This window comes from Zingiber officinale, chromosome 3B, assembly GCF_018446385.1.
Source record: "Zingiber officinale cultivar Zhangliang chromosome 3B, Zo_v1.1, whole genome shotgun sequence".
In the NCBI taxonomy this organism is placed as follows: Eukaryota; Viridiplantae; Streptophyta; class Magnoliopsida; order Zingiberales; family Zingiberaceae; genus Zingiber; species Zingiber officinale.
This window is the reverse complement of record NC_055991.1, coordinates 127,152,854-127,169,676: the sequence shown is the minus strand read 5'-3', so window position 1 is coordinate 127,169,676 and position 16,823 is coordinate 127,152,854. Positions and strand designations below refer to the sequence as shown.

The window sequence follows — 16,823 nt, the reverse complement described above, 5'->3', positions numbered from 1 at the left end:
GCGGTCCAACTGGTGGCTCATTTGACGACCCCTTATGTCGTCGATCGACAACCCTCGGCCGTGCCGTTACTCACTAGGTCTTCCCACACCTGCCCAATGGATTTTTGCCTTCTCCAGGATTCGAACTCTAGACCTCCAGGCTAAGTACTAGAGTTTATGAATCCTGGTAGCCAAGTGAGTGCTCACTTGGCTACCAGGATTCATAAACTCTAGTACTTAGCCTGGAGGTCTAGAGTTTGAATCTGGGGAAGGCAAAAATCCATTGGTCAAGAGTGGGAAGACCTAGTGAGTAACGGCACGGCCGAGGGTCGTCGGTCGACGACATAAGGGATCGCTAGTTGGGCCGCCCCCCATCATACAAAAAAATTTATATCCAATTCATCCACCACATCATCACAATTCATTACAATTTATCACATCATCACAATTCATTCATCACATATCACTAAATTTTTATTCATCTAATATCATTTAAGTCAAATTTACAAATACAATACTAATGTAAAAGTATTGATTCCAAAAGTAGCCCAAACTAGCTAAAAGTATTTACAAATGCACTTAAAACATTAAGTTCCTCCAACTCCATTTTGTTTAGAAAAGCATATATCAAGTCATCTTCTTTTGTTGACACTACATCCAATTCCTCCAACTCCATTTTGTTTCCCGACAAGCTTGCTGTGTTGCATGTTTTGTCAAAGAAAATTAAACGAATTAATCTAACAATAAAATGTTCAATCAAATTGAAGATTGTGCATAATTTTTTGTGTTTGATTAGAACTAAATAATGGCTAACTTCATATTTGGGAATTAATTTATTGGTATTGAATCGGTTTGAATCATGTCAAATGAGACAAACAAATGATTGACTCATACAGTTTGATCCATTTTGAGTATAAATTGAATTGTGTGATTTGAATTATAAATCGTATGATTTTGATAACTATGCTAAGAAGTGACAACATCCACACTCCATCCTTTTTTCTAAAAAAATGACAAAACTAATGTACTGGAAATTATATTCATAGAAGCATACAGCATATCACAACAGTAATAAAAATGAAAACAAGGCCAATGTGTTTCAAGAGGCAGAATAACATCAATTATAGGGAAATATTGTTGATGAAAAAGGAAAATTATTTAGAATAAAACATTCATGATTAAACTAATGAAGATTCCTTCAATAATACTATTAGAATCATGCATAATTAGAAAAATAGCCTAATAGTTAGATGAAAGACCTTCAAGGAAAGTATAAAGAAAAATATGCGTGTAAGAAAAAGTAGACAAGATATAGAAAAAATGTTTCAATAGAGACCGAAGACCAAGGAAGAGTTAGGTCAAATTGTCACAGGAACTTGGATTGTGATTTATGGTAAAGAATAAAAAAATTTATCTACTCTTGAGATGAAATAAGGTGGAAGCCGTGACTTTGATAGTGGAAAAAGTAATATGGCACCCAAATACAACACAAATTTGTGCAAACCAGATCCTATCAAAACACAATGTTATTCAGGATCTATGAAATGAATACATATTTCAAACAAGAACTAATGAATCAATTCTTCACTCATCTGGATACTTAGCTATCTGTCATATACACATGTCTTTTAGTGGTGGTTGAATTAGTGAGGTTTTTATCCACATTAAATAGTTAAGTCCCGAACAACAACTGACTTTGTGCAATCTACATCATATTTAACTTGCAATCATGGTATTATACTACAGTATTAATGATCAAATGCAATCAATTGTTGTAGGAAAGCATGAATCCAGCTTTCTGCATAACACAAAAGTTCTTAGTGGCTTCTTCAAGTATAAATCATGATTTTTCAAGATGCCTACATCTCAACACCATGTGTTACTTGGGCCATAGTAAGTCTCACTCACTTTCATCACTTCATGTTGCAAATGATTTGAATCAAATTTGTTATGATAAAGGAATCATTTAATACCATTTGGTATTTCAATGTGGATTTTCTTGGTAAAGTAAGTCAATTAAGGAGTTCCTCAAAGTCAAAGGAATCATTATTTTCTCAAGGAAGTGTTACTGCCAAATGCCAAACTGATAGAATTTGAACATACCAGAGGAAAATTAGAAATGATTGTAATGGCACCAACAGTGAATAGTTTTACCTATATCCTAGACTAGACTGCAAACTTCAACCTTTTACCCCCAATGTTGACAATCTTTACTATAAAATCAACACCTACATAATATAGACACAAGGATTCTTAAGTGCAAAATTAACTAAGAAAATAAATCAACCAAATCATGCAAAAGATAGCTGAGCAAATTCCTGATTCAAACAAAGAGCAAGTATAAAATTTGAAATACAATTCCTTAAAATTTATCAAAGTGAATACATACCATAAAGATTGAAGACAAATTATCTAGAAAACTAAGATATTTTGTTGAAAATATGTCTCTTCTTTCCAACTCTATTCACGTGAAACTTTTGCCTACTCCAACAAGCAAACAACAATAGCAGTCCCAGAATTGATAATGAATAAATCCTCAAGAAAGAGAGACATGGTTGTAAAGTGATGTCACATAGTCTCTATATATATCGACAAACAATGAATGTAATAGCAAAATGTCAATGTAACAACAATAAATTTCATCCCATTCCAACATCAAATGCTAAAACAGACTCGAATTCCCATTAATTATCAAAGAGGGAAAAAGGATTAGAGTCAAGAACCGAAAGCACACCAATTGTAGGGAAAATATCTTCAAAGGAGTCCAAAGTGAATCTGAGAAGATAACGACTTTTAATAATGCTAGAATCACCAATAAGCAACAACTTAAACAAATAATCGAACTCTAGATGGTTCGGAGATGATGAATCCATCATAGTGAGTGATTCCAAAAACCCTAACAAACAAGATTACAACCCAAAAAAAGGCGTTAGAGAACAGGGAGAAATCAGGATCAAATGAGACATCAATCCACTACAAGAAAAGCTGCATCCAAACCTTAGAAGTACAGAATCGGAAGGAGGAACTCGATATCTCGAGCTTCACTCTTCCTTGCTGCGGAGAGGGAAGAAAGCTTGCTACTGCAGAGAGGAAAGAAAGAAGGTAGTGCTGCGGAGAGGGAAGAACCCTTCTGTCGTGGATAGGAAAGAAAGAAAGCGGTGTTGCGGAGAGCGAAGAAATCGTGTTGTTACGTAGACTGAAAGCAGAAGGAAAGGATCGGCATCGAGAAGGGAAATTCTAGGTTATAAAAATTAAACAAGTTGATTAATATGTTTATATATTATAATAAAAAGATGAAATCCGTCGTTGGGTCCAACGGTTTCACACGGTTGATACCATGACTATATGTAAAGAGATAAATCGAAAAGTTGTATGATCGGGCCATGATCATTTGTGAGTAGATAAATCGAGAAGTTGTATGGTCGGCCTCATGATCATTTATAAGAAGATAAATCAGAAAGCTATAGTTGACTAGTGAGGAGAGGGTTTTTTTTCACGGATTAATATGTTTATACATGTGTAACAATGATATTTATAAACTATGTCATTATAAGGGGTAATATGATATTTTTTTAAAAAAAAATAATCATTTTTAATTAGAATCCTATAGAATGTTTATAACTCCATTTTAAAATAAATGTCATGATAGAGTTTTTTTCTGGTAGTAATTCCAATGTTGTTAGTGAAAAATGAAATGAGGAGAGAAAGCTAGTAGAAACCAACAAAGAAGTTGGTGATCAATCACTTGACAAAGAATTGACTGCACCAATGAACTCTAACCATGACCAACATCGATGTAATGCCACCTTCAAAGCTATGCTTCATTGCTAGTTATATTCTACTATTACAGTGTAAGAATATGTATGCGGATGAATTTGCTCGAGTGTGTGTAGAGCAAATCTTATGTCAGACTACTATGAAATGGATACATGTATAACTTGGCCTCTTGGCGTGTGCACTAAAATATCTAATATCTATAAATTAAATAAATAAGTAAATGTCTGGTTGGTTATTACCTCTAATTGGTGAGATTAATTATAAGTTGTGCACATGAGTACAAATTAAATCCATTAAAGTGATCTAACTTAGGTTTATTAAATTTCGGATTATCGGATGTGGGTTGAATGTATAGAACCTTTTTAGCTCGATCTGTTATTATTTATGGGTTGATAATGGATTGATTGTCTATATAAGAATTGATCTCCAAGGGTTTAGAGATAATCTTGACAGCCATTAACCTAGAGTTTTTTGGTGCTATCATCCCCTAAGCCCCTTGGAAGATCTCTTCATTTTGCTTCTGCTTTTTTTTCTTGCTCAGGGATTATTTCTGGATGACGCTAAAGATAAGGATGACTCTTCAATCAGGTTCTTTATTTTTATGTTTATGTATTACTTTCTTATGTCATGTTTAATTAATTAAACTAGATCTTCTTGTTCTCGTATTTCCTACATGTGAGTTCTTCGTGTTTTAGAATTCATGCGGCTTAAGTTTTACAAGAACTAACATGTGGTATCAAAGCAAGGCTATGTTTCATCGTTTTCATGGCAATAAAGTTAGAGTTTTTTCTTAGATTTATTGTGTTGATGCTAGATTAGGATTTACTAGTATATACCATATTTGATCGTTGAAAACTCTTGGTATGAAAATCTAGGAAAGACTTGCTTTCCCATGATTTTCATAGTTCTTCGAAGAACACAAAGAACGGCGGAAGAACTGTTATGTTTAACCTAATTTTTAGGTCAAATCATGATGGCTTTGTTAGACCAAAAGAATTTAGATATCTTCACAATGACATGATATTGTTCACTTTAGGACTAAGCTCTCATGGCTTTGCTCTCGGACTCTACCCAAAAGACCTTCATCTTTTTCTTATAAACCCATGATATTTCCCATGTGTTTTCAATGTAAGACTATATTTACAACTTTACAACTCCAATAATCCCCCCTCAAACAAAGGACTACAGGGTCTCCCCTCAAGTATCGGGTCACTCTTGACCTGCTCAGAGTCTCCCCTTAAGCATCAAGTCACTAACCTGCTCGGGGTCTCCCCTACTTCGTTCAAGGTTTCACATACATGGTTCAATCTTGGATCATGGCTCTGGCTCGTACTCCTTCCGGCGGTTAGTCCGGTCCCCTTAAGTATTGGGTCACTCTTGACCTGCTCAGGGTCTCCTCTCAAGCATCAAGTCACTAACCTGCTCAAGATCTCCTCTACTTCATTCAAGGTTTCACCCACATGGTTTGATCTTGGATCATGGCTCTGGCTCGTGCTTCTTCCGGCGATTAGTCCAGTGAAAAGCGACCTCACTCTAATATTAATTGTTAAAACCAAAAGAAATTCAGATATCTTCATAATGGTATGATATTGTCCACTTTGGGCCTAAGCTCTCATGGCTTTGATCTTGGGCTCTACCCAAAAGGCCTCATACTAATATAGATATCTTTTTCTTATAAACTCATGATCTTTCCCATTTGTTTTCAATGTGGAACTACATTTGTAACCTTGCAACCCCAACAGGCTCAATCAATTAGTCTGATATGTCAATCAATTACCAAGTTTAAAATTATGAACAGAGCCAAGCTGAATCGATTACTCAATTGATATCAATCAATTGGTGAATTTCGCCAATTGATTAGCATGACTGAAATCAAACACGAGATCAATTCTGATCAATTAGATCAATCGATTGATAATTTTGCCAATTGATTGAAAGCTTTGAGTCACGATAAAATCTTACTATTAATCAATTAAGAATTTTTCCTAAGCTGTAATCATGATAGAAACAATTTGAATCAATCAGTCAAACGATTAAAGTTATCTTGATCAATTGAATTTTTTTTTAATCGATTAACAATCTTAAACTCGCAATGACATCAATTATTAATCGATCAGAATGGTTTTAATTGATTAAAATTTACTGCATGAAATAGTTGTGAATGATATTTAATGATAGTTTAATTGTAATATATAAAAAAAAGATGAAGATGTAAAATGATTAAAATGTGATATAATTAAATTTATTAAGGAAAATAAATATATTTTAGTGATAATTTATCAAAAAAAAAAATGAGTATATATGAATTTTAGAGATTTGCTAGGATTTTCTAAATTTTTATTGAGTCATTATTATGTTTATGGGGATAAATGGGTAATATATAAGGAATGTTTTGAATAGCCAATTAAAGTGGGAGTTGATTGAAATATAAACCTAGACTTTAATTGTCTAAACCTATGTTTATTATCAATCCTTTCTCCCTACTATTCATCTTCACGGCGCTGCCTCCCTCACCTCACGCATGCCGCAATTGCTGACCTACAACCGCCGCCATCCCTAGCGTTGGCCACTGACTCCCAGTGTCGCCACCTTGCACCGGTGAAGCTCCGATTTCACCAGGCTCACACGTGCTAAAGGTCGTGTCTTCTCTCGGCTACCATGCGATGTCCTAGAAACTCACCTTGTTGATTGTTCCGGCCCTTTCTTCCCACCAATGTCGTCGCCAACGTCTCCGGCACTCATGCCACTACTGACTATTGAATCACCGTAAGTTGTTGCTGGACGAAAAACTATGAAATCATCGCTGAATCCACTGCCACGAACCTCTGTGCAAGTTACCAACGTCGTGTTGTAGCCCAACAAAGGCTGCCACGCACCTCTGTCGACGTCGATCTACTGCCGCTGCTGCCTTCTCCATTATTCCTTCATCACATCGGGACACACAGGTCGTGGTCTCCTCTGACTGTCGTGATCGTTGCCACCGAGAACAACTACTCGTGGTCACACCATTATGCCACAAGTAGTGGTTAAGAGAGTGATGCGGTATTTGCAAAGAACTAAAGGACTTATGCTCACATATCGGAGGTTGGATCACCTGGAGGTAATTGGATATTCAAACTCCGATTTTTGTTGGATGCTTGGATAGCAGGAAGTCCACTTCGGGCTATATTTTCATATTTTCTGGAGGGGCTATATCTTGGAAGAGTGTCAAACAGATAATAGTAGCCACTTCTACGATGGAAGTAGAGTTGGTAGCATACTACATAGTATCCAATCATGGGATTTGGTTGTGGAACGTCATCACAACATTACAGATCGTTGATGGTATTGACAAGCCATTGAGGATCTACTATGATAATAAATCTACATAACTTTATGTAAAGAACAACCGTAATTCATCACAGTCTAAGTACATCGACATCAAGTTTCTAGTGGTTAAATAAAAAGTTTAAAGTCATCAGATCATAATAGAGCACATTAGCACAGACTCTATGTTGGTTAATCCACTCACCAAAGGTTTGTGCCTAAGGTGTTTCATGCACATGTTGTGGATATGGGAGTCCTTTTTATTGAAGAAGAACTCATCAAGTGAGAGTCTATATTTATTTTATTGCTCTATATTTAATAATAAAGACAAATATTTTTTATTTTGATTATTGTACGTACTTAACGTTCAAAATATTAATGAGATTTTATTTGTTTGTAGGGCATTTTGAATTATAATATCATGATTTATTGGTGTTATTTAGCATTTAGTATTTGTAAATGTGATAGGATCATGATTTGCTCTTATGGTTTAGCATAAAGTATTTACAGATATGATCTGACCTCTTTTGAGGTCATCTTAAGATTAGTTGAAAATTGACTTGTATTGATCACATTTTATATAATTTTCACTCTATACATCCATATCTTGATCTATGTCATTAATGACATTGGTATTATGATTACTGTGTTGGTGCAATTAGCTTCCAGGGTTTTTGATGTTTGACGATATACTTAAGTCTAGTTAGATTGACCAAGCGTTGATCCAAATAGGACTTGATGTTTGGATGTGAGAGAAGACTAGTCAACATCAGATGACTATCAAGAGAAGTCTTAGGTAGGTGGAAGTCCTGGTGAGTAAAACTAGGCAATGAAAATCTTAAGGGGAGGTAATTTTAGGTGGTGGAAGTCCTAGTGAGTGAAGTTATGCCCTAAAAATCCTAGGGGGGAGGTAACCCTAGGTGGTGGAAGTCCTTATCAGTGATGCTAGGTAGTGGAAATCCTAGGCGAAGGTAACCTTATGTGATGGATGTCCTGGTGAGTGAAGCTAGACAATAGAAATCCTAGGGAGAGGTAACCCTAGGTGGTGGAAGTCCTGGTGAGTGAAAGTATGCAGTGAAAATCCTATAGAGAGGTAACCCTAGGTAATGGTAAAGTCTTGGATACAGTCCAAGCATGAAGTCTAGTAGGTCACGTAGACTTACAGGAGTGCGATTTGATTATAAGGGATTGACCATTAGGTGATAGACTTGGAGGAGAGACCTCTAAGTAAAAGGTAAACCTAGTAGGTCAAGTAGACTTATAGGATTAAGGTTAAGGTTGCTTGTTTGTGTATGTATGTTTGTCTTGCAGGAACCTAAAGCTGGAAACAAGACTGGGAGAGCAAACAGATGCAAACGGAAGGCAACATGGCTTGCACTGATTGGTCCAGGCTCTTAGACAGTCCAGGTACCTAGGACTGCTCCAAGCGCTTGGACAATTCAGGTGCCTGGGGACTGGTCCAGGCACCTGGAGACTGGTCCAGGCGCCTTGACTAGAATGGATCAAGTCAAGATAAAACGTATGACGAATGTGGATCAGATAATGGTAGAGGAAGAGGGGATCATAATGGACTAATTTAGGTTAGAGACAACAAAATAAATTTGAATCTGCAGCACTACATTAATTATTGGGTAGTTTGTTTGGATTCAGTCAAAGTCCCACATTGAAAAGATTTGGTAAAGATCATGGGTTTAAAAGGATGTAAGATATCTCCATTGGCATGAAACCTTTGGGTAGAACCCAAGAGCAAAGTCATGAGGGTTTATGCCCAAAGTCGATAATATCATGTCATTATGGAGATATGTGAACATCCTTTGTGTTAATATTAGCCCTAGTATCAATTATGAGATGATTATAAATGGCACATTATTGTATCATATTTCATTAAAAATAAAAAGACAAAGTTGGTTATTATATTTATTTTAGTTCAATGCCGATTGAATAAATATAATAATGTCCTTGGGTAGTAGGTTCTTATCTACAGTATATCAATTGGTTGATTGATAGTGAGATATTGTAGAGAACACTACTCTTAACTATTCCTAGTCGAGCATTAATATACAAGGACAATATTAATGCGTTGAGACTAGCATGTAGGTCAACGGATGACTTGATCTCACAAGTCATAGATATGAGATATCAGGTTGGCACATGGGTATATATTAGAGAATATATACTGAATGACCCGCCATGAGAATGTTTCATGGATCGTTATATGAGTGTCATAAACATTCTCATGTGACTATTGGTATGAATAGTCCTTAGACCTGAAGTCACTACGATTCCCTACATAAGGAGTTGTGTACTTTGGAATCGACAAATGTCACCTGTAACAAGGTGGACAATAAAGTCGATCACTGGGTATGCAATGAATTATGCGGAGGGATGTGAGTGATGTAGATGGGATCTATCTCTTCCATATGACGGAAGCGATATCTGTGGGCCCCTTGATTAGTAGGACACAAAGAAAGCATGCTCATGCTCAAATGAGTCAATATGAGATATTGAGCTCATTTGATTGAGTGTGTCTACTTAGATATCAAGAAACACAAAGATTGATAAGAGGATGACATGGCCTATGCCTCATTGATCAATCTAAATATCAAGGATAGAGGGACCAAGTCATACAAGATAATAGCCACGGAAAGGTTAGGTCGGATCTCGACTTTCTCGTCACTTGGATAGCAATGATGCCTTGCTAGATGCCACTCATTGCTTATGTATCTAAATGTTGATTTGGGTACATTGCCAATGTTAGAGAACCTATTGGGTCACACACAAAGAACAAGTAGATTTGGAGATGTATTCATATGATGAATAATTGGATTAAGTCTAATCTGAATTGGACTTATTGAGTTAGACTCAATTGGATCTAATTATTGGATCAAGTCCAATTCAAATTGGACTCGAGGAAGTCAATTCAAATTAATGAAATAGTGATTCATTGAATTTGAATTGCATGAGAATTAATTGAGTAAGACTCGAGTGGATTAGACTTGAGTTAGACTCAAGTGAGCTAAACTTGAATTAGACTCAAGTGAATATGAAATGAGAGAGTATTCATTTAATTTTCAAAATTCAATGAATCACAATATTCAATTTTTGAAATTGAATATGAAAGGAGGAGTTTTCAAAATGGTCCTTAATGAAGAGTGAATACTAATTAAGACTCATTAATGGGATTAATGAGCATTAAGTGTTTTTCATTAGATGAAAATGCTTAAATCATTTTTCTCTCATTTTTCCTAACTTCTTCATTCTCTTTTCTCTTCTTCTTCCTCCCTTGGCCGAAATCACTCTTGGTTGCTAGCACAACCATATGTAATTTTTCTTCTCCATATTTGAGCGTTTGTAAGATAAACGAAGGAATACTTGTTCGTGTGGATACCGAAAGAGGCACGACCGCTTTGATTGTGCTGAGATCCGAGCAGTTGGGAGATCGAGTGCACGCTACAAAGGTATAATCTCATGCTCTTTAGATTTAACTTAGTATAAGTTTTGTTTCTCTTCGCATGGATCTTCTGGAGGAAATAGGTTTTTCCGTTGCGCATTTGCGTGTTTAGCAACCTATTTCCTTACACTTTAGGCACAACAAATGGTATCAGAGTCATAGTTCAAACCAGATGCCATGTGGGTGGCGTTAAACAAAGTTGACGGTGGGCCCGGGGTAGGTCAGGTTGACCGAATGCTTGCGGGGAGGCCTAGAGTAGGTTAAGGTGACCAGATGCTCATGGGGAGGCATGGACCATAAAAGTAATTGTGATCCTTCGTTTAAGGGGAGGATTGCTGGGATTCAATCAAAGTTACACATTGAAAAGATTTGATAAAGATCATGGGTTTAAAAGGATGTACGATATTTCCATTGGCATAAAGCCTTTTGGGTATAACTCAAGAGTAAAGTCATGAGATCCTAGGCCTAAAGTTGACAATATCATATTATTATAGAGATATATGAACATCTTTTGGGAACAACACACTTAATTCTATTTTTCTCTTGTGCTTCCAAGATGAGGTGAGTGAGAGCATTTTTTTATTCCCCTTTTTCCATTGTGACCTGCAAGAGCACAAGGCTATTGCATATTGCATATTGCATGATCATGGAAACTGATGTTGTTTAATTAAGAGAAGGGTAGAAGTATTGAGATATCCATATGATTTTAAGATTTTTTTTCACTATTAATTAAACATATTCTCAAGGTTTATATAACCCTTAAATTATGATCCCTTATACAGCATAAATTTTGCAGCTTTTTTGAAATTAACCCTCTGATGCTTAAGTCATCATGGGATCGAGTAAAAATAATAAAGCAGTAACGAAGAAGAAAAAATTTACGTTAGGATACCATATATCCCCTCTTACTGTTATTAGTTGTGCTACCCTAATAAGTTATTATTGGAAATGTGAATGGAATAAAGAGATGGAAATGAAGAGACTCTATTGTGCATGGGTTTAGTCCCACATTAGAAGTATCTTGGCTTTATTGTTGATTTAAATTATGACACATGCATTGATATTGTAAACATATGTTATGGGGAGAGACTCTCTCACGCATGAGTGAGCAGGGGTGAGTGCAAATCCAGGGCCCAGATTGTATTGAACCAATGTTGACTTGTGTGCGAGCCTTACTTACGCATGTCGAATGTCGGACTGGTCGAGGCAAAATTTGCCCAAAAGAATGAACTAACATATTGTCACTTGTATCTCTTTTTGCTATATGCTTAAGAGTATAATGGAAGCATTAATGTGGAATTAATGATGATTTCATAACGTCTCGACATTAATGATGTTGGTTGCTACTCGGAAAACCTAATGGTTCCACTGTACAAAAATTTTGTACAAAGGTCTGAACCTTTTTCCTAGCTACCATGTGTTCTTTTAAATTAAACTTGGATCGCCTGCGGAACTTAACACGTTTGATCCAAAGTTTAATTTATTTGTTCTTTTAGCTTTAGACTTGGATCTCCTGCGGAACTTAACACTTTCGATCCAAATAACCTAGGTTATTAATTCTATTAAATATTAATTTCCAAAATTGGCTTCCAGTACTGACGTGGCGAGGCACATGGCCTTCTTGGATATGGGAGCAACCACCACCGACTAGACAAAGCCTTTTAAGGAAAACTAATATTTAATTTCCTTAAATAACTTTAGGTCAACTGAAAAGAACAATCAAATCACAAGGAAAAAGAAAAACAAAAGAACACAACATCGAAAATAAATTCGAAATACTAGAATCACATGCCTCTTGTATTTGGTATTATTTCCAAAAATAACTAGTATGATGCGGAAAGGAAAAATAATAGTTATACCTTTTAGAAAAACCTCTTGATCTTCTACCGTATTCCTTTTCTAACCTCGGACGTTGTGTGGGCAATGATCTTCCGAGATGAGAACCACCTTTCCACCTTCCTTCTTTCTTCTAGATTTCGGCCACAATAAATTTCTTCAAGGATGAAGAATTTCGGCCACCACCAATGCTCCAAGGGATGCTAGAGACGAGGCTTGCTTTCTCTTCTTCTTCTCCTTCCTTGATCCGGCCACAAACAAGAGCTCCACCAAGAAGATAGGTTTCGGCCAACAAGAGGAGAGGAGAGAAATAGGGCCGGCCACCAAAACCAAGGAAGAGAGGGAGGAAAAGAATAGAGGTTGTTCACCATGAAGGCTCCTCTACCTCCTCTTTTATAATCCTTGGTCTTGGCAAATAAGGAAATTTTAATAAAAACTTCCTTAATTCCTTTACCATGATAAAGAAAAATTTATTTAATTAAAAATAATTTTTCTTCTCATTATTATAATGGCCGGCCACACCAAATCTCCAAGCAAATAAAAATTTTAAACACAAATTAAAACTTCCTTATTTGCTTCCAGAAATTTTATAAAAAATTTCTCCAATAATTTTCATCCCTTCATGATTGGTTAAAAGGAAATTTTATAAATTAAATCTTTCTTTAAACATGTGGATAATTTTCGGAAAGTTATCTCAAAAATTAAAATCTCCTTTCAATTTACAAATAAGGAAAGATATCAAATCTTTTCTTAATCTTTTGTAGAAACTAATAAAAGAGAATTATTAATTTTAAACTTTCTTTTAAATCATGAACATGGTTAAAAGGAAAATCTTTACCAAAATTAAAATCAACCTTTTAATCTACAAATAAGGAAAGAGACTTAGCTCTTCTCTTAATCTTTTGTAGAATCTTATAAAAGGAAATATTTAAATTTTTAAACTCTCTTTTAAATCATGTTATCCACATAAGAAAAATTTTAAAAATAAAAATCCTTTTATTTTAATTTGGGCCGGCCACACCAAGCTTGAACCCAAGCTAGGGCCGGCCACCTTGAAGCACCCATGAACCAAACTTTGGCCGGCCCTAGCTTGGTCTCCAACCTAGCTTGGCCGACCCCTATGGGATGGGTAAGAAGGTGGGTATAGTACTCTATAATTAAGAAGCTACGATAGGGACCGAGATGAGTAATTGGTTTTGGTCTCCCGATAAAATTAAGCATCCCATGTTCACCCCGAACACATAACTTAATTTTATCAATAATAATTCATTCCACTAGAGAACTATTATTGAACTACCGTACCAATCCCAAATTACATTTTGGGCTCCTTCTTATTATGAGTGTGTTAGTCTCCCTGTGTTTAAGATAACAAATGTCCACTAATTAAGTAAGTTACTGATAACTCACTTAATTAATATCTAGCTCCAAGAGTAGTACCACTCAACTTCATGGTCATGTCGGACTAAGTCCACCTGCAGGGTTTAACATGACAATCCTTATGAGCTCCTCTTGGGGACATTCTCAACCTAGATCACTAGGACACAGTTTCCTTCTATAATCAACAACACACACTATAATTGATATCATTTCCCAACTTATCGGGCTTATTGATTTATCGAACTAAATCTCACCCATTGATAAATTAAAGAAATAAATATCAAATATATGTGCTTGTTATTATATTAGGATTAAGAGCACACACTTCCATAATAACTGAGGTCTTTGTTCCTTTATAAAGTCAGTATAAAAGAAACGACCTCAAATGGTCCTACTCAATACACTCTAAGTGTATTAGTGTAATTATATAGTTAAGATAAACTAATACCTAATTACACTACGACCTTCCAATGGTTTGTTCCTTTCCATTTTGGTCGTGAGCTACTGTTTATAATTTATAAGGAACCGATAACATGATCTTCTGTGTGTGACACCACACACCATGTTATCTACAATATAAATTAATTGAACAATTTCATTTATCATAAATGTAGACATTTGACCAATGTGATTCTTATTTCTAGATAAATGTTTATACCAAAAGCTAGGCTTTTAGTATACATCCTAACAATTTTCCACTTATACTAAAAGACTAAACTGCTATATCTGCTGTCATACATCTGATTCCCAACTCTTCAACATGCTCATCAAAAGCTCTTGCCTTAAAGGCCTTAGTGAAAAGATCTATAGGTCATCATCTAATGTAATCTAGGCAGCAACAACTTCTACTCGTTTATACGATTTCTCGTATTGGGTGGTACTTGCGCTCTATTGTGTTTACCTGCCTTATAGACTTATGGTTTCTTCGAGTTTGTTACTGCACCAATATCATTACAATAAATTGTAATAATCTTTGGACAAACCAGAAATCATATCTAAGTCTATCTTGAGGTTATTGAGTCATTCAGCTTTTATGGCTACCTCAGAGGCTTGCCATATACTAAACTTCTATGGTAGAGTCCAGAAAAACACCTATGCTTATCACTCTTCCATAGTTATGACTTTACCTCCTAAAGTAAACACAAAACCCCGAGGTTGACTTACTATTGTCCCTTTCCGATTGGATGTTAAAATCCATGCAACCCACAGGGAACAAATTATCTGCCTTATAAGCTAGCATATAATCTCTAGTGCCTCTAAGGTACTTTAATATATGTTTTACCGCAGATCAATGTCCTTGTCCAGAGTTGCTTTGATATCTACTAACTATGCCCATGGCAAAATAGATATCTAGTCTCGTACACAGCATTGCATACATTAGGCTTCCCATAGCCGAAGCATAAGGAACTGCCTTCATGTCATTTATCTTCTTTGATGTCTACGGAGACATTTCTTTAGATAAAGTTACTCCATGCTAAAAAGGTAAGAAACCTTTCTTAGAGTTTTGCATGCTTAAAACAAGCAAGGATTTTTTTTTCGATATATGAAGCTTGGGATAATTAAAATATTCTTTTCTTGCAATCCCTTATTACTTTGATCCCAAGAATATATTCATTCTCCCAAGTCCTTCATATCGAATTGTTTGGACAACTATACCCTTACTTCTGACAACATTTTCATATTATTTCCAACTACCAAAAATGTTATCTACGTATAGTACAAGAAATATCACCACGTTTCCATCACACCTTTTGTATACACAAGACTTATCCGGTTACTAAATAAATCCATAGGTCTGGATTCCTTTGATAAACCGGATGTTCCAAGACTTTGAAGCTTTGCCTCAGTCCATAGACTGATTGAGCTTGCACACAAAATGCTCTTTGCCCTTTGCAATGAACCCTTCTGGTTGCTTTGTATGGATGCTTTTTTCAAGACTTCCATTAAGGAATGCTGTCTTGACATCCACTTGCTAAATAGATAAAAGAATCCGGATAGACTTAAGCATGACTACCAGTGAAAAAGTTTCCTTTTTCATCAAGCCTTGCTTTGAAAGTTTCCACCTTCCTGTCTATCCATCTTTTCCTATTGTAGACATATTTTCACCCAATGGCTTTTACACCATCTGGTGGTTCTACAAGCTTCTAGATTTGATTAGAATACATATATTCTAATTTTGTATTTATTGCTCTTTGCCAAGATGTTGCATCTTTATTTTGGAGTGTTTCATCATATTTCCGAGATCAGACTCATGTTCATTTGGGATCAAGTCCAAAAACTCTCCCAAAACATGAATCCTTTTGGTTGTTTGACAACCCTCCCACTACGATGATGTACTGTCTATAATTGTGTATCAATTGTGATACGTGTTGCAGTTTCTTGTGATATTTCATCTTGTACAGTTGGTACTAGATTAGACATGTCCTTTATAATTTCTTTAAGAACAAATTTACTTATGGGCTTGTGGTTTATTACATAGTCCTTTTCTAAAAATCGATCATTGATGCTAACAATGACCTTCTGATTTTTAAGACTATAAACCTACTTTCATTTCTCTAGGATAACTTACAAACAAGTGAATTCCTGTCCAACTTATCACTGTCTCTCTTCAGCATATGTGCTGGACTACCCGAATCCGAATATGCTTCAAAATAGGCTTATGCCTATTTAGCAATTCTATATGAGTAGAGAGTTCTGACTTTGGAAGGTACTATGTTCACTTCTGTTTCCAGAGTATATCCTTAAAATGAATTTGGTAATTTTCCAAATAACTCATCATCAATCTACTTATTTCCATAAGAGTCCTATACCTTCCTTTTTCTACACCATTCTGTAGGTGTGTACCAGGTGCAGTTAGTTGGAATTGAATCTCTACTTTTGATAAGTGACTCCTAAATTCTCCCAAGAGGTACTTGCCACTACGATCTCACCGTAGTGTCTTGATACTTTTACTTTGACGTTTCTCCGCATCAGCCTTGTACTCTTTGAACTAATCAAAGCACTTAGTCTTGCGGCACATTAAGTAAATGTATTTGTATCTTGAATAGTTGTCTATAAAATAGACGAAATATTCAATACTAACTCTTGTCATAGGATC

General features: G+C 35.7%; 1 long non-coding RNA gene across 1 annotated transcript; it reads right to left on the bottom strand.

The window, feature by feature from the left end:
* Positions 1 to 440: 440 nt before the first annotated feature.
* On the bottom strand, positions 441 to 3,219 carry LOC121967653. The gene is made up of 4 exons (XR_006107822.1): positions 2,977 to 3,219; positions 2,714 to 2,875; positions 2,134 to 2,207; positions 441 to 675 (listed from the first exon to the last, which is right to left on the bottom strand). It is a non-coding gene; the product is annotated as an uncharacterized LOC121967653 (long non-coding RNA).
* Between the last annotated feature and the right edge of the window lie 13,604 nt (positions 3,220 to 16,823).